Source organism: Callithrix jacchus, chromosome 13 (assembly GCF_049354715.1).
Source record: "Callithrix jacchus isolate 240 chromosome 13, calJac240_pri, whole genome shotgun sequence".
NCBI lineage: Eukaryota > Metazoa > Chordata > Mammalia > Primates > Cebidae > Callithrix > Callithrix jacchus.
Window position 1 is genome coordinate 93483918 of NC_133514.1, and position 25731 is coordinate 93509648.

The 25731-nt window shown below is 41.8% G+C and overlaps 2 long non-coding RNA genes across 2 annotated transcripts; one reads left to right on the forward strand and one right to left on the reverse strand.

Annotated features, from left to right (window-relative positions):
* Positions 1-2809: 2809 nt before the first annotated feature.
* LOC144579064 (uncharacterized) lies at positions 2810-18287 on the reverse strand. Its single transcript, XR_013525897.1, has 3 exons — positions 18180-18287; positions 17579-17679; positions 2810-2946 (listed from the first exon to the last, which is right to left on the reverse strand). It is a non-coding gene; the product is annotated as an uncharacterized LOC144579064 (long non-coding RNA).
* Positions 8440-25359, forward strand: LOC128929484 (uncharacterized). Its single transcript, XR_013525898.1, has 2 exons — positions 8440-8669; positions 23532-25359. It is a non-coding gene; the product is annotated as an uncharacterized LOC128929484 (long non-coding RNA).
* The last annotated feature ends 372 nt before the right edge of the window (positions 25360-25731 follow it).

Sequence of the window (25731 nt, forward strand, 5' to 3'; positions counted from 1 at the left end):
CGTGCACTCTCTCCCTCAGGTTGAACAAGACATCTACGTTGGCGGTCTCGGGGACTCCCGCAGGTCGGTAGCCCCCCGGCAGACGTGCCGGACCCTGACACATTACCATATTAATACAGTGCAAAAATAAGCAACCACATAAAATACATATTTAAAGGGATGAGGTAATATAAACGTCTCTCATATTTTCTCAAACCCCCAGCACCATCTGAGATGCTGCCCTTGGGGAGCTCCCAATTTACACTATTGGTGCTCACTTTAATCTGTGTGCAGTCTGGGATGGATATGATGAAGCAAACAAAGATTAGTATTTTTTCAAACAGTAAATTTTTCATAAGTCTAGCTTGATTATGGTGGTAATTGTCATAATTTCAAAAACCTTCTATTTGCTTAGTGGTTTATAGTTCACAAGATACTTTCACACATGACAGCTTATCTGACCTAAGTGCCTTATACGGTGAATGGAGCAGGAGTGTTATCATCCCCACTCTACAGCGAAAGCAATTGAGACTCAGGGAGCCTAAGTCCCTTGCCAGATCACACAGCCAGTAATAATAGATCTGACAGTAATCATAAAATCTTTCTACTATAAGTGCTGGACCGTGAGCTGAAATCAGGGCATAGACTCTGGGTACTCCCAGGACAAGAGAAGCGAGGTGAAAAGGTTCATGAGGCAACCACAGAATGGAGCAGATTCTGAAAGTTAAGGGTCACAGTGGACCTGAGTCAGGAAATGGATCAGAAGTCCAGGGGATCAGACACCCCAGGAATCAGGATTAGAATCTTAGGCAGGAGAACAAACAACACAGAATGAGAAAGCAAGTACAGGATCTCAGCACAGGTGGGGTTCACAGGAACAGGAAAGGAGAGCCCGACTCTACCAAAGATTCCTGGGAGGGGAACAGAAGTCTTCCAGGCACTTCTTGCAAACAGCAAGGATAAGATAAATATTTGAAATTCAATGACAAAACCATGCTTAGCACTTCAATTCTAATTTGCCAGCAAGCACAGACAAAATCAGGACTGGAATTATTCACTGATGAACATATAGTTTTGCTTTCTGCAGTTTTAGTTACCCATGGTCAAGCATGGTCTGAAAATATTAAATAAATAATTTCAGAGGGCTGGACTCACTGGTTCATGCCTGTAATCAGCACACTGGGAGGCTGAGGAGGGAGGATCCCTTAAGCCCAGGAGTTCAAAACCAGCCTGGGCAACATAGCAAGACTTCGTCTCTACAAATAATAAAAAAAATTTAGCTGGGCATGGTAGCAGGTGCCTGTGGTCCCAGCTATGCAGGAGGCTAAGGTGGGAGGATCACTTGAGCTCAGGCAGTCGAGGCTGCAGTGAGCCATGATTGCATCACTGAACTCCAGTCTGGATGACAGGAAGATACTGTCTCAAAAAAGAAAGAAAGAAACAATTCATAAGTTTTAATTTCCCTGCCATTCTGAGTATTGTGATGAAATCTCATACCATGCCATTCCACCCCACCTGGAATGTAAATTATCCCTTTGTCCAGCCTATCTACCTGTTCCATTTAGTTGAATTCTGTTTTTTTTTTAACCAGTCTGAAAATCATTCTATTATAAAGACTATTAAATTCATTTACTGACATTGATATAATGTTCAAATATACTCAAAATTGGCTTTAAAAATCAGGGCTCAAGTTATCTGTAGATGCCTAGACTCAGTGTGGATTAGGTAGGGCAGGGCTGGGGTGGGGAGGGAGCAGAGTAGCATAGCAGAGGGCTAGGTCCTATTGAGTTAGAACTGGGAAGTGACTATGCCATATCACAACGGTCTAAAACAATATGAAAAACAGACTGTGGGCCTCTAATCTTTCTGGCATCTTGTGAATGTGGAAGGCACGGACTAGGTCAAGACTGGACCTTGGGCAAGAATTAAAGCGGGTACTCACTCTCCAAATGGACATAGGGGCCCAGAGCAGGAACAACGCCTAGATGTCATTCAAGTGTGGGTAACTTGAGTAAGGAACATGGAGAAGCCAGGATGGGTGACAGTGGTGCTGACAACCACTTTGGCCCAGGGGAGAGACTGGACTTGAGAATCAGCAAAAGCAGTAGCCAGTGGGAGGGATATCATTCAGAGCCTGGGCCATTCTATGCAGCATCCCTAGTCTGGAAAGGACCCAGACTCTGGATGGAAAGAAACTGTAGGTCTCTCATGAGGGTGATGTCCATTCAGACACAGCCTCAGAATTTGCTGAAACATGCCAGAAATGTAAGACCAAGGGATTCAATATCTATCTTATGTTTTCAAGGACACTGAAATATTCTGTGGCTATTGCAGTATCTTAAGTCATAGTTTTTACAAGTATATTTTACAGTTCATGGCTTCAAGAACAAAGTGTTACAGCTTGGATTTGAGTCTAGGCTCTACCAACACTAGCTACTTGACATTGGACAGTCTTTGAGACTTTTTTCTCATCTACAAAAATCGGCAAAATTAGCATCCTCCTAGAAAGTCACCTGAGAGAATAATATTAGGTCCAGAATGGGTACTCTCCAAAGAGTGTCATGCAGAAAAAGATTAACTCAGCAGCCTTGCATGTTCAAACCTTTACTTTCAAAAAAAAAAAAATCTGGTCTTTGACTGGCTCTTGGGAGATAACCTTAAAGTGCCCAGGATTACTTACCTAATAAGAATGTTTGACTGGGCGTAGTGGCTCACATCTATAATTCCAGCACTTCGGGAAACTGAGTTTGGTGGATCACCTGAGGTCAGGAGCTCAAGACCAGCTTGGCCGATATAGTGAAACCCATCTCTACTAAAAATACAAAAATTAGCCAGGCGTGGTGGCAGGTGTCTATAATACCACCTACTTGGGGGTCTGAAGCAGGACAACAACTTGAACCCTGGAGGTGGAGGCTGCAGTGAGCTGAGATCTTGCCATTACACTCCAGGCTGGTTGACAGAGCAAACCTGTCTCAAAAGAAAGAAAGGAAGGAAGGAGGGAGGGAAGGAAGGAAGGGAGGGAGGGAGGGAGGGAGGGAGAGAGGGAAGGAGGGAGGGAGAAAGTTTATATTTACCTAGAATCTTGGGCCACACCAGATAGTTTAGGATAACAATGTGATTTGTGGTGGGGACCTTGGGCCACAGGGTATCAATATGACCTCTGGAGAGGCCAGAGACTGAGTAACCAAGGTCAGCAATGGCACCCTCCATACCCATGTAACCAATTCCCCAATAAAAACTCTGGACACCAAAGCTCAGATAGACCTTCCCTGGTTTGCAATACTTCATTCATGTTGTCACAACACTGTTTCTGGGATAATTAAGTGCTGTTCATGTAACTCCACTAGGAGATAACAAATGGATGCATGGTCTTTTCTGTACTCTAGCCTATGAACTTTTTGCTGATTTTAATCTGTATTCTTTTGCTGTAACAAACTGTAACTGGGAGCTTAACAGCATTTTTGTATTATGTGTTCTTATAGCAAGTCATTGAACCTGAGGATGGTCTTAGGACACCTGACACAAATGTTCTTTTTCCTCATATATTATGCTTTCAAGCTGATGTCTCTGAAATGTTTAAAGACTGCCAAATGTCATGAACCAGTCATTTAATATCACTTTTGAGGATGACTTGTTTAGGTTGTTTTGGGTAACTTTAATTCTAATCTTCTCCCTCTCTACTACATCTTTTCCATCCCTAACATCCATTTCTTTTTTTTTCTTTTTTTTTTGAGATGAAGTCTCACTCTTATTGCCCAGACTGGAGTGCAGTGGCATGATCTTGGCTCACTACAACCTCCACCGCCTGGGTTCAAGTGATTCTACTGCCCTAGCCTCCTGAGTACCTGGGATTACAGGCACCCACCACCACATGACCTGGCTAATTTTTGCATTTTTAGTAGAGATGGGGTTTCACCATGTTAGCCAGGTCTTGTCTTGAACTCCTGACCTCAGGTGATTTGCCCAACTTGGCCTCCCAAAGTGCTGGGATTACAGGTGTGAGTCACCGTGCCCTGCCCACACTTCTTATCACACTCAGTTTCCTAAAGAGGAATAGGTGCACCAGCTTTCTAGTCTGACTTCTTCTTTTCCCACTTACTCCCTCTAAAAAAAAGCAGAAAGAATTAAATAGGCTTGGTTCTATGGTTTGGTGATAGATTCATCTTTCTACCTTTTATTCCTACCCAACTCCTACCAACCAATTTCTATGCTGAATAGGTCAGTTTCTATCCACAAAGCTCATATGTAAATACCACCTTGAATCTTATAACCTGCAGAAGCTTTAAGTTTGTGTTTTTTTCAGCTCCAGATCATGAGGTCCTTGGTCCTACAGAAGACAGAGCAAGTCTGAGGTTTGCCATACACAAAGTGGAGCCTTATAAAACCCTTTGGTACTGGTCTGTGTTCATGATAGTCTTTTTTCTTGCTGATACGAGCATTCTCTTCCAAAAGTTACTATTACAGACACCAGAACACTCCTATAATTTTGTTAATGGTTTCATATATGAGCAAGTTGCTTCCACAATGAAATTATAAACTCCCTGAAGGTGAGAATTAAGCATCCCTTGAAGAGCAAACCACACAAGGTGAATTGAATCCACAGCTGTGTTTCTTGCAGTGCTGTGAACACAGAATTAGCTTTATTACTATCTCTGTAATTGTCTATATGCAAATGGAGGTTTTTAATGGCGTCTCTGGCTTAGTTTGAAGGAACAACAGAATAGAGGTGTTTGGGCCAAAAGTTAAAGTTGCCTTTGTCTGGAGTACTGTGGAAGACCTGTCAATAATCTGCAGTACACAGCATTACCCAGGCCTTCTTCAACTGTTTCTATCCTTAAGGGACCCACCGTTCTCATTTCTAAGATGCAAGTTCTCACAACTGAGTTACAGTCAAATCAGGCAGGCTCAGGAAAGTCTCAGGAATCACTTGGGGCAGCAGGAACCCAGGAACACATGGCTGGTTAACCACGTATTCAAGTGCTAAGTCTCATGCCTGGGCCAGTTCCCTTTTCCATGTCACACACTACACATAGCAAGGGGACAGCTATCCTGGGAGTCTAGGGGAGAATAAGTGTCCAAGATCCCAGTGATAATTCTCCAGGTATAAAATTTGTATATTTTAAGTCTGGCCTATGAGAGATGTAGGGTGGGGGAGTTAGGGCCCTCATAAGCTTTCCTCATCTTTCAAATCCTATCACATCCTTTTCTTTAGAAAAAAAATATTGTTCCTTCTTTCAAAATCCATTTTCTTCTATTAACCCACTTCGTGCATTTAAAATAAGTCCTTCCAAACCCTAGTGAAAGACATTGAGTATTTTTTAAAAACATATTTATTGGGGTGTAATTCAAATACTATGTAATTTACCCATTAAAAGTTTACATTTTAATGGTTTTAGTATATTCAAAGACTTGTGCATTCACTGCCCTGATCATTTTTTTTCCTTTAATTAAAAGAATTTATTATAGAGATAAGGTCTTGCTATGTTGCCTAGGCTGGTCTTGAACTCCTGGATGAAGCAATCCCCCTGCCTCAACCTCCCAGAGCACTGAGATTACAGTCCTGAGCCACTGCACTTGGCCTCCCATTCAATTTTTAGAACTCTTTTACTACCCAAAAAAGAAACTCCGATACCACTCTCCAGGCCCCTCCCCCTGGGCAACCACTGATCTTTCTGTCTCTATAGATTTGCCTATTCTGGATATTTCATATAAATACAATCATATTATATGTGGTTTTCTATGACTGACTTCTTCCACTTAGCATGTTTTTAAGGTTCATTCACATTGTAGCATGTATTGGTACTTCAATTCTTATTATGACCAAATAATATTCCATTTTATGAAAATAATGCATTGTGTTTATTCATTCATCAGCTGATAGACATTTAGGTTGTTTCCACATAATGACTGTTATAAAATATTTGCAGCTATGAACATTCATGTACAAGTTCTTGTGTGGACACATTTTCATTTATCTTAAGTATATAACTTGGGTGGAATTGCTGGGTCATATGATATGTTTTACTAATTGAAGAAACTGCCAGACTGTTTTCCAAAGTGGTTACACCATTTTACATTCCTACCAGCAATGTATGAAAGTTGTAATTTCTTCACATTCTTTCCAATACTTGTTATCTGTCGTCTGGATTACAGTTAAGACAGCAGGTGGGAAAGGGTATCTCACCGCCATTTTGATTTGTAGTTCCCTGATGGCTAATGATATTCAGCATCTTTTCATGTGCTTGCTGGCCATTATATATCTACTTTGGAAAACTATCTAGTCAAATACTTTGCCCATTTATTTCATTGTATCATTTGTTCTTATTATTCAGTTGTTACAGTTCTACAGTATTCTGGGTACATGTCCCTTATTAGATAAACAATTTGCAAGTATTTTCTCCCATTCTCTGGGTTATGTCTTTACTTTCTTGATGGAGTTCTTTAAAGTGCAATTTAAAATTTTGATGATTCCAGTATATATATATATATATATATATATATATATATATATATATATACACACATTCTTTTGTCTCTTGTGCTTTTGGTGTCATACCTAAGAAAGTATTGCCCAATCCAAGGTCATACAGATGCACTTCCATGTTTTCTTCTAATAGTTTAAGATTTCCTTCATTTTTTTTTTTTTTGAGACAAAGTCTTTCTCTCTTGCCCAGGCTGAAGTGCATTGGTGCAGTGGCATGGTCTCAGCTCACTGCAACCTCCGCCTCCCAGGTTCAAGCAATTCTCATGCCTCAGCCTCCTGAGTAGCTGGGGCAACAGGTACACACCACTACACCTGACACATTTTCATATTCTTAGTAGAGACAGGGTTTCACCATGTTGGCCAGGCTGATCTTGAACTCCTGACCTTAAGTGATCTGCCCACCTCAGCCTCACAAAGTGCTAGGATTACAATGTGAGCCACCATGCCCAGCCTTAAGATTTTACATTTAGATCTTTGGTTTGAGTTTTCTGTATGGTGAGGTAGGGGTCTAACTTCATTCTCAAGGGCATGTGGGTATCCAGTTGTCCCAGCAACATTTGTTGACTATTCTTTCCCTGGTAAATAGTTATGGCACCTTTGCTGAACATCAATTGACCAAGCCAGTAGCAGTGACACACCTGTAATCTTAGCACTTTGGGAGGCCAAGACAGGATTATCAGTTGAGCCAGGAGTTCCAGACATGCCAGGGAAACATGGTAAGACTGTCTCCATACAATTTTTTTTCTTTAATAAGCCAGGTGTGGCAGCACAGGCCTGTAGTCCCAGCTTCTCAGGAGGCCAGGAGGTCGATGTTATAGTGAGCCAGGATTGTGCCACTGCACTCCAGCCTGGGTGACAGAGTGAGACCCTGTCCCCCCTGCCCCTCCCCAGAAAAAAACAACAACACACGATAACAATGAAAAGAAAATCAGTCCCAGCACAGTGTTTCATGCCTGTAATTGCAACACTTTGGAAGGCTGAGGTGGGAGGATTGCATGAGCCTAGGAGTTTGAGATCAGCCTGGGTAACAAAGTGAGACCCCCATTTCTACAAAAAAAACAAAGCCAGGTGTGGTGACTACACCACTGCACTCCAGCCCCAGGCAACAGAGCAAGACCCTATATCAAAAAAGAAGAAAGAAAGAAAAAGAAAAGAAGGAGGGAAAGAAGGGAGGGAGGGAGGGAGGGAGGGAGGGAAGGAGGGAGGAATCAAATCAATTGACCTTAATATAAGGGTTCATTTCTGGACTTTCAATTCTATTCTATTGATGTATATGTCTATCCTTATGCCAGTACTGAGTATCTGTATATCTTAATTACTGTGGCTTTGTAGAATTTTGAAGTTGGGAAATGTGAGTCCTCCAACTTTGTTCTTTTTCAATATTATTTTGGCTATTTTGGGTCCCTTAAATTTCCATGTGAATTTGAGGATCGGCTTGTCTAATTTTGCAAATAAGTCAGCTTGGATTTTGGCAGGAAGTCCTATTGAATGTGTAGAATAATTTCAGGAGTATTGGCACCTTAATAATATTAAGTCTGATTTAGGAATATGGAACGTCACCCATTCCTCTTAAAGTGAGCCCTGACTGCCAGTCCAGTAGGGCTGGGCTGGTTGGACCTGGGAGTGGGGGCAGCTGGACAAGTCTCTAGGGTCTTGTGTCCAGGCCACTAACTCCTTTCCTCCCCAAGCCTCCTTCTCCACACCCACCCCCAACGCTCCAGGATCCCCAAGTAGGGAGTATGAGACCCTTCACCTCGCCATGCCCTGCAAAGCCAAAAAACTGTCTTTACATTTTCGGGGCCTCAGGCACGGGCAGCTGCTGCCAGACAGTCAGGATCCCACAATCGCAGAGAATGCAGAGGCTTTAGGGATACTGCATTCTAGTTGCCAAGGGCTACCCCCGTATTAGCCGGGTGTTTGCGTCCAGCCGGAAGTGGGGAGAGTCACCATGGGAACCGTTGACGCTGAAACTAGCCACTTCCTCTTGGCACTAAGAAGCTGAATCTGCGCGATCCTCAGATCAACCTCGGTCTCTCTGGCTGGACAATTTCCTGGTTCTGCCCAGAAGGCAGACTAACGCCTTTCCTCTTGGAAAAGTCGCAGATCTTTATACACCTTCAGTTTATACGTTTCTTTGTGCCTTATAATAGGCATAAAGGTCTGGTTATATCTCATCTTTCTCCAGGAGCTCTCCAGAAGCGCACAGGTGGGCCTTTCTTAGCACTTAGGGAAAGATCCTTGCTATTTTGCTATTTATTGTATTGGCTAAAAATGGGGATAGGCAGGCAGGAGCCCCCCTCTCAGAATGGTCGGGAGAGTGCGGCAGCCACAGTGGTCCCCCCCCCTCAGCTCCTGGCGTGCCCCTCGGCTGCCATTACAGTACCCATGGGGTCCCTCCTGCCTGTCTCCACAGGAGGGACCCCATGGGGACTCTAATGAGAGCCCTGCATCCCACCAAGGAGCCCCCAGAAGTAGGGCCTCGCTTGGGGTCTGTTGGCCCTGTGGAGTGTGTCCAACCTCTGACCCGCTTCTGGGAGGATCAGTACCGCGCGTCCGAGTGGCCAGTGCGCACCTGAAGCACGAGGGGTCTGGACGCGGCCCGGGCTGTCCCCGAGTCGGCAACATTCCGGGAAGCCCCACAGCAGAGGTTAGCCCTTGGCGGAGCCCTGCGGCCCTTCATGGTCGCGGGGAAAGCCAGATCTGCGGCAGGAGGAGCCCGAGGCCAAGCCGCTTCTGCCCTGGAGGGACTCGACCTTTTGTCTCCACGTCGTGGAGAGGCAGATCGCAAAGCTGGGTCCTGCAGGCCCACACTCGGGGACAGGTGGGATGAGGAGTACCCTCAGGTAGCCACAGGTTGAAAGCAGGGAGGGTGTCAAGGCCTCAGGAACCTTGACACAACCTGGAGCACAAGGCTAAGAAACCTGCCATTTGGTTTCTTATCTGCCATTGTGGCCCAGCTGAGAGCCGTAGTCACAGGGCTCTTGGGGCCGGCGACCTAAGCCCCTTTCCTCGAGCACCTGACTGAGTCTGTAACCCCCTAATGGGTTTGCTGCATAAATAAAGACCAGAGCATTGCAGTAAGAAAAGAATTTAGGCCAGTGGGGTGGCTCATGCCTGTAATCCCAGCACTTAGGGAGACAGAGGCAGAAGGATCTCTTGAGCCCGGGAGTTGCAGACCAGCCTGGAAAACATGGTGAAGCCTGTCTCTACAAAAATATAAAAATCAGCCGGGTGTGGTGATGCGGCCTATAGTTCCAGCTCCTGGAGGACTGAGGCGGGAGTATTGCTTGAGCCCAGGAGATGCAGGATGCAGTGAGTGGTGATTGCATCACTGCACTCCTGCCTAGGCGGCAGAGCCAGACCATCTCAAAAAAAGAAGAAAAAAAAAAGTTTGAAACGAGGCCAGCCACATCACATGTGAGATGCAATTTTATTACTCAAATTAATCTCCCCAGAAATTCAGGGATGGGTTTTTTAAGGATAAATTGGTGGTTAGGAGTGGTCAGAAAGTGGAAGGTGCTGATTGGTCAGGTCAAAGATGAAGTCATAGGGAGTTGAAACTGTCCTCTTGTGCTGAGTCTATTGGGAGGGTAAGGGGGTGGGGGACGGGTTACAAGACCAGAAGAGCCAGTTTATCGATCTAGGTGGTGTCAACTGGTACACTGGAATGTAGGGTCTGCAAAAATATCTCAAGGAGTGATCTCAGGTTTTGCAACAGTGACTCCTAAACCATAATTTCCAATTTGTGGCTAATTTGTTAGTCCTGCGAAGGCAGTCTAGTCCCCAGGCAAGAAAGGGGGCTTGTTCTGGGAAAGAGCTGTTATGGTATGTGTTTCAAAGCTAAAACTATAATCTAAGTTCCTCCCAAAGTTAGTTCCACATGCACACCAGGAATGAACAAGAATAGCTTGGAGGTTAGAAGCAGGATGAAGTCAGTTCAGATATCTTAAACTGTAATAATTTTCTCAGTTATGATTTTTGCAAAGGTGGTTTCAAGTCAGCCCCTATGCCTTCTAATCTCTGTGGGCCTTGAGTACTGAGACAGGAGGAAGATGGCAAGTTCACAAGGGGGAGACCTTCTGAGGAGGCGGCAGCATGTTTATTGTTATTTTTTCCCAGAGACCACTCTTCACACTACAACTGAATAAAATTTATTGTCACCGTGTGTCAAATTGTCCCCCACGTTGTGATATTACTTTGTCCCCCTGCTGTGTCCCCTGACTGACCCTTTCTTTAGGTTTAGGAAGATAAAACAAATGTTTGCAACTTCAGACTTCTTATTCTAGGCTTCCAAGTTGGCTTTATTTTTTTAAAAAACTTTTTAGGGCCGGGCACTGTGGCTCACATCTGTAATCCCAGCACTTTGGGAGGCCAAGGTGGTTGTATCAAAAGGTCAAGAGATAGAGACCATACTGGCCAACATGGTGAAACCTGTCTCTACTAAAAATACAAAAATTAGCCAGCGTGTTGGTGGATGCCTGTAGTCCTAGCTACTCGGGAGGCTGATGCAGGAGAATTGCTTGAACCCAAGAGGCAGAGGTTGCAGTCATCTTAAAACAATTTTTTAAACTATTTTTTAAAAACTATAATTGTTCTAACTTCTGCTGATCTCAAGCATACCAGAAAATTCTGTGAAGACAAAGAGCCAAAAAAAATCATTTTTGTGTAATTCTTTTGAAATAATTCAGAATAGTTTTTAGTACTTTGATATTGGCAGTGTTTTTGTTTGTATTTAAAAAATGACTATAAAACCTTTTTTGTTCTTACGCATGTTATTAGATGTAATTCAATATGAATTTATAATATGTGTATTTATTTTTGCTTATTATATAAAAGTGTTTGTTTTTTGAGAAGTAATTTGTAACATGACAAAGAAACAACAAATGTAAAAGCTTCTGTTTTCATTTGAATAAAATTTTCCTTGAACAAAAATGAGAGAAGAGGGAAGTCAATGATTTTTTTCTATCACTATAGTATTTTAAGATTACTTACAACTCTTCCTTAATAAGGTAACTCAGCACTGCACAAACCACTGCCTTTGTCCACCAAGAAGAACCTTTGAGCCCAATTATGTTTCTTTGGGTGTCCAGATCTCCTTTTTGGAACATATTATGTTATTTATAGGAGAGAGCAACTCAAGGACCATGGTAAACCTTTCATTGATTGTGTAAAATAATGCAAACAAAAGTTGCCACTGGAAAGTGCTTTACTCAATTGCCAACATGGCCACTGGCGTGTTTAGGACTGAAAAATACAGCAGATCTAGTCACTGACCTCCTACTGACCACCAACAAGCACTTTGCTAATTGGCTTTAGGTGTGTGCCTTAGTTTGGCAGTAGGGACAATGTAGATGGCTCTTGGTGAGAGGACAGTTGGGCTTGATCTTTTCCTCTTGTCTTGGAGGAAAAACAGGTCCCTGTCATGTGTTTTCCTGTGCTTCATAAATTGGACTTATAAAACATTCATTTGTCTTTCCTGTGTTTATATCCCTTAGATCCACTCTCCCATAGTTATTAGTTATTTCTGGAAATGTCAGCTTCCTTATTTACACTGTGATGGCTCTACCAGCCTTTCTATTGCTGCCCCTGTGCCCAGAAGACTATGTCTTGGTCCCACAGATGCCTCAGGTTCTCCTGTGATGGCTCCACCAGCCTTTCTATTGCTGCACCTGTGCCCAGAAGACTATGTTTCGGTCCCACAGATGCCTCAGGTTCTTCCTTGTTGACACCTTTCCCACATGTGGACAAAACCTTCCTAATTTGGCCCCAACTTACATTTGATTTTCTGAGCTTTTTGCCAACCCTCCCTATGCATTAATGTATGAGCTGTGCTCACATTGAAAGTAACACCAAAAATCCCTGTTGTGTGTCTAACACTGCTGCATCGTATCAACAAAGATGGAACCACTATCACGTTGTATTCCTCTCTAATTTGGTCTTGAGGTCTCTCTTTGGAGAATGGCCATAAACCCTAACACTGCCTTAGCGGGGGTCCAGGAAATCATTTTTAGAGGCAGGGTCTCACTATGTTGCCCAGGCTGGTCTCAAGCTCCTGGGCTCCAGCAATCCTCACACTGTGGCCTCCGAAAGTGCTGAGATTACAGGCCTGAGCCGGTACACCTGTCCTGTCTGGAGAATTTGGTCATGGATGTTTAAGTGTGTCTTTCACATGTCTTTTATCCACGTGGATGGCCCAATGCCTAAGTATCTGACATGAGACCAAGTGTCCCTTTCACAGGAAACTTATTTATGTTGGCAGATGCTCTTCTGCCTCTTGTTTGACCTGTATCCAGTTCATTTCTGCCAAGATAGCCAATCTAGGAGAACCCTGACCAAGAGAAAAGTTAGGTTCAAGTGTGCCAGTATAATGGACAGAGGAGGCAACAACAAAAACCCATGAAACAGCAGAAGCATTTTCTTATGGCACCAAACATGAGAGAAGAGGGGTACCAACGAGGGCCAGTGGGAAGGTCACAGGGACAATATGCTCAACCAACAGGTTGGGGGCCAGAGAGAAAGATGAACCCATGGGCCGAGGCCTTTGTTGGGGTCCAGGGTGTTGTTACTTAAGCTTGTTTCCTTCAGAGGGTTCTAGGTGGTGGGTTTAGAGCAAGCAGGCATGCATCCCATGGGGTCATGCTATGACTGAGAGCTGGTCACTGCAGCATATTTGTGCAGTCTGCATGGCATGTGGGATCAGTGGGGCCAGTTGGGCCTGTCTAGTGGGTTGTATCTAGCTGCCCCATGTAGAGGTGGTTATCAGGAACCAGTTGTATAAGGCAGGTACCTGGATTAAGCACATTCAGAAACTAGGAATAGGCAGAAAGCTGGAAACTGTGTCCAGGGTGACTAAGCCTGCTTTGAAATGAGAAAGTTAAACCTACTTTCAAAACGGATGCAGAAATGACATGATAGGAATTCATTACATCCATGGTTAGAACTAAATGTACTTTTTAGTTCATTTAGTTTACATGAAATCTACTTATATTAGCATACAAATATTCATAGTTATGTGACAACCACCACACTCAAGACACAGAACTCTCTTATCTTCAGTGATTCCTATGTGCTGTTCCATTTTAGTCAACCTCTCCCTCATCCTTAGCACCTGGAAACCACAGATATATTTTCTGTTCTTATAATTCTGCCTTTTCCAAAATATCATATAAAAGGATTTTTTTTACATAGGCTCTTTTCACTTGGATGAATGCTCTTAAAATTCACCCACGTTCCTGCATATATCAGTAGTTACTTCATTTTAATAGCAGAGTTGTATTTCTTTGCATGGATGTACTATATTTTGTTTATCCCTTTATCTATTTAAGGACATTTAGGTTGTTTCTACGCTGTGGTAGTTAGGAATAAAGCTGCTAGAAATATTTGTTTACAATTTTTTTGAGATGGTCTTGCTCTGTTGCTCAAGCTGGAGTGCCATGGCATGATCATATCTCATTACAGCCTTGATCTCCCGAGCTCAAGCCATCCTCCCAGCTCTGCCTCCTGAGTAGTTGGGACTACAGGTGCACACCACCACACTTGGCTTTTTTTTTTTTTTTGTGAAGATAGATAGGGTCTCACTATTTTGCCCACGCTGATCTCAAACTCCTGGCCACAATGATATTATTTTGCATATGGATGTCTAGTGACTTCAGCACTATTTGTTGAAGAAGCTGCTTTCTCCATTGAACTACCTTTTGTATGTTTGTGATCATGTATATGTGGATTTGTTTATGGAGTCTCTATTCCAATCCTCTATTCTAATTTTGTCTAAAATCACACACCCTTGATTACTGTGGCTTTATTAGAAGCTTTGAAATCAGATAGCATAAGCCTCCTTCAACCTGGTTCTTTTTCAAAACAGTTTTGTCATTACTTTGTCTTTCCATATCAATTTTCTATAAAATGCTTTGCTGTGATTTTGATTGAAATTGCATTGAAATGATAGTGTAAGAAGAACTGACCTCTTAACAAGACTGAGTTTTTCTTTCTTTCTTTTTCTTTTGAGACAGAGTCTCATTAGGTCACCCAGGCTAGGGTGTAGTGGTGCAATCTCAGCTCACTGCAACCTCCACCTCCTAAGTTCAAGTGATTCTCCTGCCTGAGCCTCCTGAGTAGCTGGGATTATAGGCATGAGCCACCATACCCAGCTAATTTTTGTATTTTTAGTAGATATGGGGTTTCACCATGTTGGCCAGCCTGTCCTCAAACTCCTGACCCCAGGTAATCTGCCTCCCAAAGTGCTGGGATTAAAGGTATGAGCCACTGTGCCTCGTCAGACTTGAGTTTTTCAATCCATGAACATGCTATATCTCCACTTACTTAGGTTTGCTTTTATTTTTCTTCACTTTTTTGTTTTCAGCATACAGGACTAGTACATATATTGCTGTGTGTGTGTGTGTGTGTGTGTGTGTGTGTGTGTATGCCTAAAATTTTCATATTTTATGTAAAAGAGTTCTATTTAAAATCTTGATTTTCATATATTCATTGCTTATAGAAATTCAATTGATTTTTATATGGTGACCTTACATTCTACAACCTTGTTAAACTCAATTATTCTAAATTTTAAAAAATTTATTGCAGTTTTCTATGTAGACAATTGTGTTATCTGAGAATAGACAGTTTTATTTCTTCCTCACCAATTTTACACATTTTATTTTTTCTTGCCTTATGGCACTGGCTAAGACTTCCAGTACAGTGGTTAATATAAGTGGTGAGAGTATATACCCCTACCTGTTTCCTGGCCTGATAAGAAAGAATTCAGTCATCAAGTATGCTGTTAGCTATAGCTTTTTAATTGAGGCACTTTATCAGTTTATGAATGTTCTGTTTTTGTTACAATTAGATATTGAAATTTTTCAAATATACTCTTTTTGCAGACATGATCTTTAGTCTACTGATATGGTGGATTATATAGATACATTTTCTTTTCTTTCTTTCTCTCTCTCTCTCTCTTTCTCTCTTGTTCTTTCTTTCTTGAGACAGAGTCTTGCTCTGTCATCCAGGCTGGAGTGCAGTGGTGCAATCTCAGCTCACTACAACCTCTGCCTCCCAGGTTCGAACAATTTTTCTGCCTCAGCCTCCCAAGTAGCTGGGAATACGGAGTGCTACCACACTGGGCTAATTTTTGTATATTTAGTAGAGAAGGGGGTTTCACCATATTGGTCAGGCTGGTCTCAAACTCCTGACCTCATGATCCAACCACCTTAGCCTCCTGAAGTGCTGGGATTAAAGGTGTGAGCCACCATGCCCAGCTAGATACATTTTCAATAATGAACTAGATTTGTATTCCCAGATTAAATCCCCACTGATCATTACTTAAAAGCTTTTCTTGTTATACTGCTGGATTTGATTTGGTAATACTTCATTTAGGATTTGGGAAGCTATGTTCATGAGAGATATTAAGTTTCTTTACTTGTAATTTCTTTTCCTGATTTTGGTATCAGAGTAATACTGCCTTCATAAAATGAATCAGGCAGAGTTATTTTCCTTTATATAATTTTTTATGTAGAGATGATATTATTTATTTTTTAAAGGTTTTATAGAATTTACCAGCAAAGTTAATTGGATTTGGAGTCTTTATTGTTTTTTGGTAGAGAAGGATTTTAAATGTAAATTTAATTTTCTTAACATATATAGGGCTATTGAGGTTTAGCTTTTCTTTAATAAAATTTGATAGTTTGTGCCTTTTAAAGAGTTGTCCAATTCATCTACATTGTCTAATTTATAGGCATACAATTATTTGCAATATTCTTGCAGTATCTTTGTAGTACCTATAGGTTCTTCAGTGACTCTGATATTGGTAATTTTTGTCTTCTCTTTTTTGTCGGTATGATTATAGCCTTAGTGATTGATATTTTAAAAGAATGAGTTTTTTATTTTTCTCTATTTCTATTTTAGATTTTACTATTATTCCCTTTCTTCTGCTTGTTTTGTATTTTGCTCTTCTTTTTCAAGTTTATTAAGGTGAGAACTTTTAATTTTAGAGAACTTTTAAAGAGAAATTTTAGAGAACTTTTCTAATTAATGTCTCTCTAAGCACCATTTTAGCTGTATCTCACAAATTTTGAACTTTTCACTTTCATTTAGTTCAAAATATTTACCAATTGACATCTGCTTCTGCTTGGACTCATGGGTTATTTAGAAGTAGGTTGTTTAAATCTCAAGTATCAAGCCGTTTTTCAGACATCTGTTATTTTTAGTTTAATTCTTTTATGTTTAGAGAAAATATTTTGTATAGTTTCAATTTTTAATAATTTGTTAAGGTATTTTATGGCCCACAATGTGATATATCTTTATCAATGCTCTATGTGTACTTGAAAATAATGTGTATTCTGTTATTTGTTGAGTGAGGATGTTCCATAAATAGAGTGTGTGTATATATACACACACACACACACACACACACACACAATTATATAAGATACAATGATACATAATGACCTATAGATCAAGTAAAATAATAGCGCTAAGTCATAGTTTTAACTAAATTTCTGGAGCCCTGAAGTACAATCTCTGGGTTGGAAGATGATCTTTAAGTTTAAATACAGAATCCAATCAAAAAAGATCTGTTGGCTGGGCATGGTGGCTCACGTCTGTAATCCCAGCACTTTGGGAGGCGGAGGTGGGTGGATCATCTGAGGTCAGGAGTTTGAGACCAGCCTGGCCAACACGGTGAAACCCTGTCTCTACTAAAAATAAAAAATTAGTGGGGTGTGGTGGCATGCACCTGTAGTCCCAGCTACTCGAGAGGCTGAGGCAGGAGAATTGCTTGAATCTGTGAGGTGGAGGTTGCAGTGAGCCAAGATTGTGCCACTGCACTCCAGCCTGGGCAAAAGAGTGAGACTCTGTCTCACAAAAATAAATATAAAATAAATAAAATAGATCTGTTTTGGTCCCTTGTCAAGTCTATCTGTAAACACTGCCTTGAAGCCTGCAGTCTGCACACACCAGATTATTTACCATAGTTTTATGCATGAGTCAATTATTTTCTGAATTCGATTTTAAGATTCCTGAGTATTTCCTAAAGGGAAGGAGGTTTTCTGGCTAGGCAGAAACAAAGAAATTCAAGTGCTTAGGCCAGCATATGTTGTGTCTGCAGCGCTATGCAAGACCTACCAAAACTCTACCGCGGCGCCATTCCTTTAGTCTCTTCCACAACCACACTCTTCCATCCTTCCTTCAGTTTCCTGGTGTGCATGGCCAGTTCTGCCGAGCAGCTGCTGAGGTGAATTGATAACGAAATGCAGTCGTACAAGGCCGAGACCCAGAGGCTAGAGAAGCCCACAGCTCCATCATATTCCACAAACCACTCTTGAAACAGAGTTTCGGATCACAAAGCTGGATAACGGCCAGTCCAGAGCCCAGATCTTCTGCCTCCCAGCCCTGTGTCCCTTGGGACACACACATCTCTTCACAAGGGGACGGCCCTCTCGGGTGCCTTGTAGACTAATGGGCCTTCAAGTCCCCAAGTGATGATTTTCCAGAGACATAATTTATATATTAAAGCTGGCTAGTGGGGGATAGTTCTTGAAGGTAGGGTAGGTGTTTAAACAGGTTTTCCTTATATTTAATCACCGATCAAATCTTATATCAGAGCACACTCCCCTTATAAAGGGAGGGCTGGCTGATGGCGGTCTAGTTGGCTGGGCTAGACCTGGGGGCGGGAAAGCCGAAAAAATGTCAGGGTCTTGCACGCTCCCCCGACTCCTGCGTTTACCAAGACCACTGCGTTTGGAGTGGAGTCCTTCATCTTCCTCTGCAAGGGGTCAGATGACTGGCGGGGTACGTATTTTTGTCTTTCCTAGGTAGGCTCGGAGCTAAGAAGGGAAACGCTGGCGGTTAAAGACCAGAGTGAGGCTCTGTCACTATGGGAACCGAGGACGCTGGGGTTCGCGCCCTCCTATTGGGGCTGAGTTGTTGAGTAGGCACAGTTTTTATCTCATGTTGGTCACGCCCCCAGCTGCGTTGCTTGCTCGCTCTCGGGTTCAGGTGGAAAAGCGGAGACTTAAGAAATAGGTGGGAATACAACATCCTTTCTCATGACAAACTCACCATGTGGTTGGAGAGATTACATTAAATAAAACAATTTCACTATTTTTTTTAAAAAGTGTCATTAATAACAGAGGAGTGCAAATCCAGACAGCACCCTCTGAAGGGTAAATAATTTACCAGTGGAATGTGTAGAAATAGTAGATACTGTGGGGCACCCGGATCGGACTTCCAGACTAAAGAATGTGTTCCTCCAGTTGCAGGGAGTGTTGTTAGCAAAAAGCCTTCAATCGCAAGTCGTTTTCTGAGTTGCCTAAGCCAAAGAGAGTTACTCACTGAAGGTCACGTCCCTTTCCTGGACAGTTCACATCCAATGATGTATCAGTGACATGGGGATAAAGCCTTCCCTGATTGCCTCAATCCCGGGCAATTCTGGCAGGTTGCCCCAGCTTCAGAACTTCACGTGCTGGGCCGTGGATTTCACTGAGACTCATGGCAGTTCAACATCTCACTCTGCCCAATTCTGCTTTCTTCCACTCTGTATGTTTTTCTATTGGTGGTGATTTCATGAACAAAAACGAGAAGTTTTCTACTGTGAAGCAGCTATTGTTGTTTTTATTAATCCCTTCTTTTTTTAAACAGAAAGTGGTACCTTTGGTCAGTTTTAAGCCTTTGAAAAAAAACTTTCTTTCACTCTGGTTACTAAGGAAAAGTCTGCATTTCAATCATTGTACCCCTATACATACTGTTTTCTTTCTGCTACTTTCAGTAATTTTCCTTTACCTTTGGTTTGGGTGGTTTAATTATGATATGTTTAGGCATGGTTTTCTTTTTTTAGTCTATCTTTGAACCTATTTGGGGTTCATTGAGCTTCTTGAATATGTAAACTTTCATGTCTGTCACTAAATTTGAGACATTCTAGCCATTTTTTTCCAAATATATTTTTTGTGCACTAATCTCATTTTCTTCTTCTGAGATCCCAATTACATAGAAGTTGAATTTTTCACGTATTTATTTATTTACAGAGTCTCTCTCTGTTGTCCAGGCTCACCAATAGTGGTGCCATCAAGGCTCATTTCAGCCTTGAGCTCCTGGGCTCAAGCAATCCTCCTATCTTAGCCTCCTGGTAACTGAGACTACAGGTACATCCTACCATGCTTGGCTAATTTTTTTTTATTTTTTAAATTTTTGTAGAGACAGGATCTCACTATGTTGCCCAGGCTAGTCTTGAATTCCTGAGCTCAAGTGATTTTCCCACCTTGGTATCGCAAAGTGCTGGGATTATGGGTGTGAGCTATTATCATGCCTGGTCAACTTGGACTTTGAAAAAAGTTTTCAAAACTCTGTTCACTGCTTTTCTCTTTTCTTCCTTTCTTTCTTTTTCTTCCTTCCTTTTCCTTCCTTCCTTCCTTTCTTCCTTCCCTCCCTCCCTCCTTCCTTCCTTCTTTCCTTCCTTTCTCTCTCTCTCATTTTCTTTCAAAGATAGAGACATGATCTTGCTACATTGCCCAGGCTGGTGCTGAATTTTTCTAGGCTCAAGTGATCCTCCCACCTTAACCTTCCAAGTAGTTGGGACTACAGGCATGCCACTGTGCCTGGCTTAATTGCTTTTCAATCTTCTTTTCTCAGTGTTTCAGATCATATAATTTCTGTTGAACTATCTTTAAATTCTCCAACTTCTTCCTCTGTCATCTCCATTCTGCTATTGAGCCAATCCAGTGACTCAGTGTATTAGTCCATACTCACACTACTGATAAAGACATACCTGAGACTGGGAAGAAAAAGAGGTTCAATTGGACTTTGGTTCCACATGGCTGGGGAGGGCTCGGAATCATGGTGGGAGGTGAAAGGCACTTCTTACATGGTGGCAGCAAGAGAAAATGAAGAAAAAGCAAAAGTGGAATCCCCTGATAAACCCATCAGATCTCGTGAGACTTACTCGGTATCACAAGAATAGCATGAGAAAGACCAGCCCTCATGATTCAATGACCTCCCCTGGGTCCCTCCCACAATACGTGGGAATTCTGGGAGATACAATTCAAGTTGAGATTTGGGTGGGAACACAGCCAAACCATATCACTCAGTTTTATGTTAATTATGCTTTATTATTTTTTTAATTCTAAAATTTCTATTTGGGCTTTTTTCATCTGCGGAGAATTTCTGATTTTCCATTCATTTCAAGAGCATTCACCTTTACCTTGTGGAAGATGGTTATATGGCTGCTTTAAAGTCTTGTATGACAATTCCAGTGCTTGATTTTTTTTTGTGGTTGGCACAGAGAAAGGTAAGAACTTTTTAGAAAAGTCAAATTTGTGTGACTCTATTTATAAATATAGCTTGAAGATGATAATAATCATCATATGAGAAATTAATAACTGTGCAGTGCTCCATAGTTGGTAAGTACTTACACATATAAAATCTTATTTGACCCTCACAAGTGCCTTATCAGGAAAACAGAAAAAAAGGTTATATTATCCATTTTCAGTTTAAGCAGTTGATATTTAGGAGCCTAAGTCCTTTGCCAGGCTATGTAGCCAGTAGTAATAAAGTTAGCCTTGGACTGAAGTTAGGGCATAGCCTCAGGGAACCTCAGGATGAAAGAAATTAGATGAAAAAGCTAATAGAGGCCATAGCATTGACGGCATGGTGAAGACCAGGGTGCTGAAAGCTGAGGGTCACAGTGGACCTGGGCCAGGACATAGATTTAAAAATGCAATTAAGCTCCGAAGTTTAGCATTCTAGGCATGGGAATAGAAAATGCAGAGCAAGGAACTAAGAATGACATCTGAGCACCAGTGGGAACCACAGCAGCAGGAGAGGACAACACAGATCTACCAAAGACCTCTAGGACAGAGACTTTCAGGGTACTTTTTCCAGGGGTAAGACTGAAGCTAATATCTAGAATTCAATTACAAAATGGCACTTTGGTTCTTTCATGCTAACTTGAGGTCAAACGCAGAACTCTAGAGCATAGACACAATCAATATCTGTGTGTGTTGGGGCTCCCTAAGACCAGCTCCAGTTTTGATGATTTACCAGAAGAGCACACATGACTTAGCATACGGTCATAATCATGGCTAAGGTTTACTGCAATGAAAAGATACAAGGCAAAATGAGCAAAGGTAAAAGGCACATGAGGCAAAGTCCAAAGGACCACAGGCACAAGTTTCCAAGAGTTCTTTCCCAGTGGAGTTGCACAAGACATATTCACTTCCTATAGCAACAAGTGTGACAACATGTGATATGTTATTTATCTTGGTGTCACTAGAGACTGTCCCCAAAGCTTTTACTGGGAGCTGGTCATATAGGCATTCTCTGTCTACCATGTGCCATGATTCTAGATACCCAGATAGAAAGCAGTTGTTCAGCATAAACCATACTGTCCAGACTGTAGGCACAGTGAGTTACCTTTATCATTTAGGGAAAGTGTTTTATTTCTTTAGAGGCAGGGTCTTGCTCTGTCACCCAGGCTGGAGTGTAGGGGTTTGATCAAAACTTACTGCAGCCTTAAATTCCCAGACTCAAGCAATCCTCCTGCCTCAGCCTCATAGTAGCTAGGACTAGAGGGGTGTGTGTGTGTGTGTGTGTGTGTGTGTGTGTGTGTGTGTGTTTTGAGACGGAGTTTCAATCTGTTGCCCAGGCTGGAGTACAGGGGGACAATCTCGGCTCACTGCAACCTCTGCCTCCCTGGTTGAAGCAATTCTCCTGCCTCGGCCTCCTGTATACCTGAGATTTCAGGTGCGTTCCACCATGCCGGGCTAATTTTGTATTTTTAGTAGAGTCAGGGTTTCACCGTGTTGATTAGGCTGGTGTTGAACTCCTGACCTCGTGATCTGCCCACCTTGGCCTACCAAAGTGCTAGGATTACTGACATGAGCCACCACACCTGGCCCACACCTGGCTAATTTAGAAAATATTTTTGTAGAGACAGAGTTTTGCCATGTTGTTCAGAATAGATTTGAACTTCTGACCTCAAGCAATCCTCCTGCCTCAGCCTCCCAAGGTGGTAAGATTACAAGCATGAGCCAGTGTACCCAACCAAAGGGAAGTTTTATTTCAGTGTAGGTACCTGTTTACCAGCCAAGTTCCCAGATGTCAGCCAATGGCCAACTTTGCAAACAGCCTTCTAAGATTAGCAGTCTCAGGCCTGCTTTGTTAGTTCTTTTCTGCACATTGTATCATATACTGATGCATATATTTTTACCAGCATATAAAGGTACAACTGATGTGTACCCACTCTTAAGGCTGTTATATTAGCATTTCCAAATTCTTTTTAATAGTCTCACTTTTGTATTCTCTCAGTTGCTTTCTTCTTATATTTTATTTTTTCCTCTCATTCTATCTTCTTGAAACCATCCTCATGATAACATGCCAGGTTCTGGGCTGAGGGGCAGTCAAGCATCAATCAGGCTACACTTTGGCCCACTTCGCTGTAATTGCTTACTAACCGAAAGTCACGTAGGCCAAAACAGACCATGAACTTCCTCACCGTTCCTATAGATAGCATCTTTAGTGTTAGAAGTCTAAAACTTTCCATTCAAGATGTTTTTCAGATTCTTAATTCTTTTTTTTTTTTTTTTTTTTGAGAAGTAGTCTCGCTCTGTTGCCCAGGCTGGACTGCAGTTGTGCAATCTTGTCTCACTGCAACCTCCGCCTCCTGGGTTCAAGTGATTCTCCTGCCTCAGCCTCCTGAGTAGCTGGGACTACAGGCGTGTGCCACAATGCCCAGCTAAGTTTTGTATTTTTAGTAGAGACAAGGTTTCAGCGTGTTGGCCAGGATGGTCTCTATCTCCTGACCTTGTGATCTGCCCTCCTCAGCCTCCCAAAGTACTGAGATTACAGGCGTGAGCCACCACACCTGGCCAAAAATTTTATTATTATTATTTTTAGAGACAAGGTGTTGCTCTGTCACTCAGGATGGAGTACAGTGGCATGATCACAGTTCATACTCATGCAGTTCATGATCACTGCATACTCTAAACTCCTGGGCTCAAGTGAACCTCCCATCTCAGCCTCCCAAGTAGCTGGGACTACAGGTGCTTACCACCAAATGCAGCTAACTTTATTTTTATTTTTGTAGGAATAGAATCTTGTTCTGTTGCCCAGGCTGATCTTGAACTCCCAGCTTCAAGAGATCCTCTTTCCTTGGCCTCTCAAAGTGCTGGAATTACAGGCGTTAGCCACTGTGCCTGGCCAGATCCTGAATTCTAGCAGTACAGCTGATGCTCACCAGTCTGAAGACCCCCACAGGAGAAGTGACTTAAGGCAAGACTGCAGTTTCTTCATCTCCACGTCCCATGACTTCACCCTCCATTCTTCAACCAATCAGTGATCCCTATATCTTGGCTCACTAACCATCCGAACCCCTTAAAATCCCTAGATCCAAAACTCCTTGAGGAGGCGGATTTGAGGTTTCCTCTAGTCTCCTTGTTTGGCTGCCTTGTGATTAAACCTCTTTCTCTGCTGCAATTCTTGGTGTCTTTGTGTATTGACTTAACACACATTGGACACTTCTCCAAAAACTAAAAATAGAACTACCATTTGATCCAGCAGTCGCACTACTGGGCATCTACTCAAAGGAAAAGAAATCATTCTATCAAAAAGACACCTGCACTCACGTTTACTGCAGCACTACTCAAAATAGCGAAGTCTATAAGCAGATTTGTATTACAAATATATGAAGTATTATATTATAATAGAAAGTTTTACATTATAAATATAATTATGTAACCTATATATTGTACTCAATTATTATTGTTTTTGTGTGTGTCACTATGTCTGTGTTGTAAAAATTACTCTACCAAAACAGGAATAGTAGGTAGAAAGTGAATGCAGATAATTTTGTCTAACAATTTTGACTTTCATTTTTGTCCAACAAATGCACTGTTTACCTTTTGCCACTATTCTGTCTGCCTCAGAGGGCTGACCTTTGTGGACTGTTTCATGAGTAGCCCTTGACTTTTTGGCTTACAGCTGGTTCAGTCACGGGAGGATCAGCAGGAGACCTAGAGACTGGGAGGTGAATGAAGGAGGGCAGTTAGCATCCCAGATCTTTCCCCATCAATTCTCTATGGGTTACCAAGTGCTCTAGCAAATTTTTCAGCTCCTCTCAGAGGGCCCTCTTACATACAGCTGTTCTAAATAGGTTTCCTTAAACTTTGCCTTTCAGGCCAGATGTAGTAATAGCTCCCTGGTGTTGCAAACTCTAGGGAACCTACTATTGCTTGTTGCTTTCCCTAAATACTATCTACACATTTTGCCGGAATTTTGAATTATTCTTCTTTTTCTTCAAACGGATTAACTCATGCTTTCAAGTTTTATAAATCTCTGATTACTAAATATTGGAGAAATTTCCTACTGTAAAGCTCCTGCATTGATTCATCTATATCGTTTAAATAAGAGGCCAATGCTCTAATTTCCAGTTACCTCTGAGCCTCTCTAGCATCCAGCTCACATTATAGGCGGTCAGAATTTAAGGTATCTTTTGTTCATTGTTTGGGTTGACATTTCATCTTCCCATAAATAGAAACATTTCAACAAGTGTGAAGTGTTGTGATATATGATTTGGAACAAAATTTTCAAAGAAAATGAAAATACAAAAATCCAATAGCTATTAATCCATATATAGATAGAAATAAGCAAATGAGGAAAATAGTTGGTAAATCTTGGTGTTGTATGTAGCAGCACTGTTCCATTTTCTGCAAGTTTGAAGTCTTTCAAGTAAAATATTGAATGGAAATATTGCTGAGAAGAAAGTTTTGACTAGCCTGATTTTTCTAATGTGCATGTCATTTTCTCTTTCTTGCCTTAAAACTGGCACAAATATATTTTTATTCTTGAAGTTTATTATGTCAATTAAACTGTGTTTCTGTGTTAAGAATCCTACATTAAAATTTCTCAGAGCGTGGCATTTTTTTTTTCAGATGGTCCATAAGTGTGGTGCAGCTGTGTATTTACCTAATATTTTTTCAAACTCAGAATTATTAAAGATCTAGAAAGAACAAAAAATATTCAAATCAAGCATGATTATTTGAGAGTCATTAAAAGTGTGTGAAAAGAGGGGATGCCTGGGAGGGCAGCTGGGAGGCAGCATCATGACGTCACAGATGAAACACAAGGACTGGAGCCAGGGAAACTGACTCTTCTATTCAAATTCTGACTTCACCATTTACCAGATGTGGAACCTTGTTCTGATAATTCAACATTTCTGTGCCTCAGTTTCCCCATCTGTAATATGGGATGAATCTCTCTCTTATAAGATTGATGTGAGGCTTAGAGAC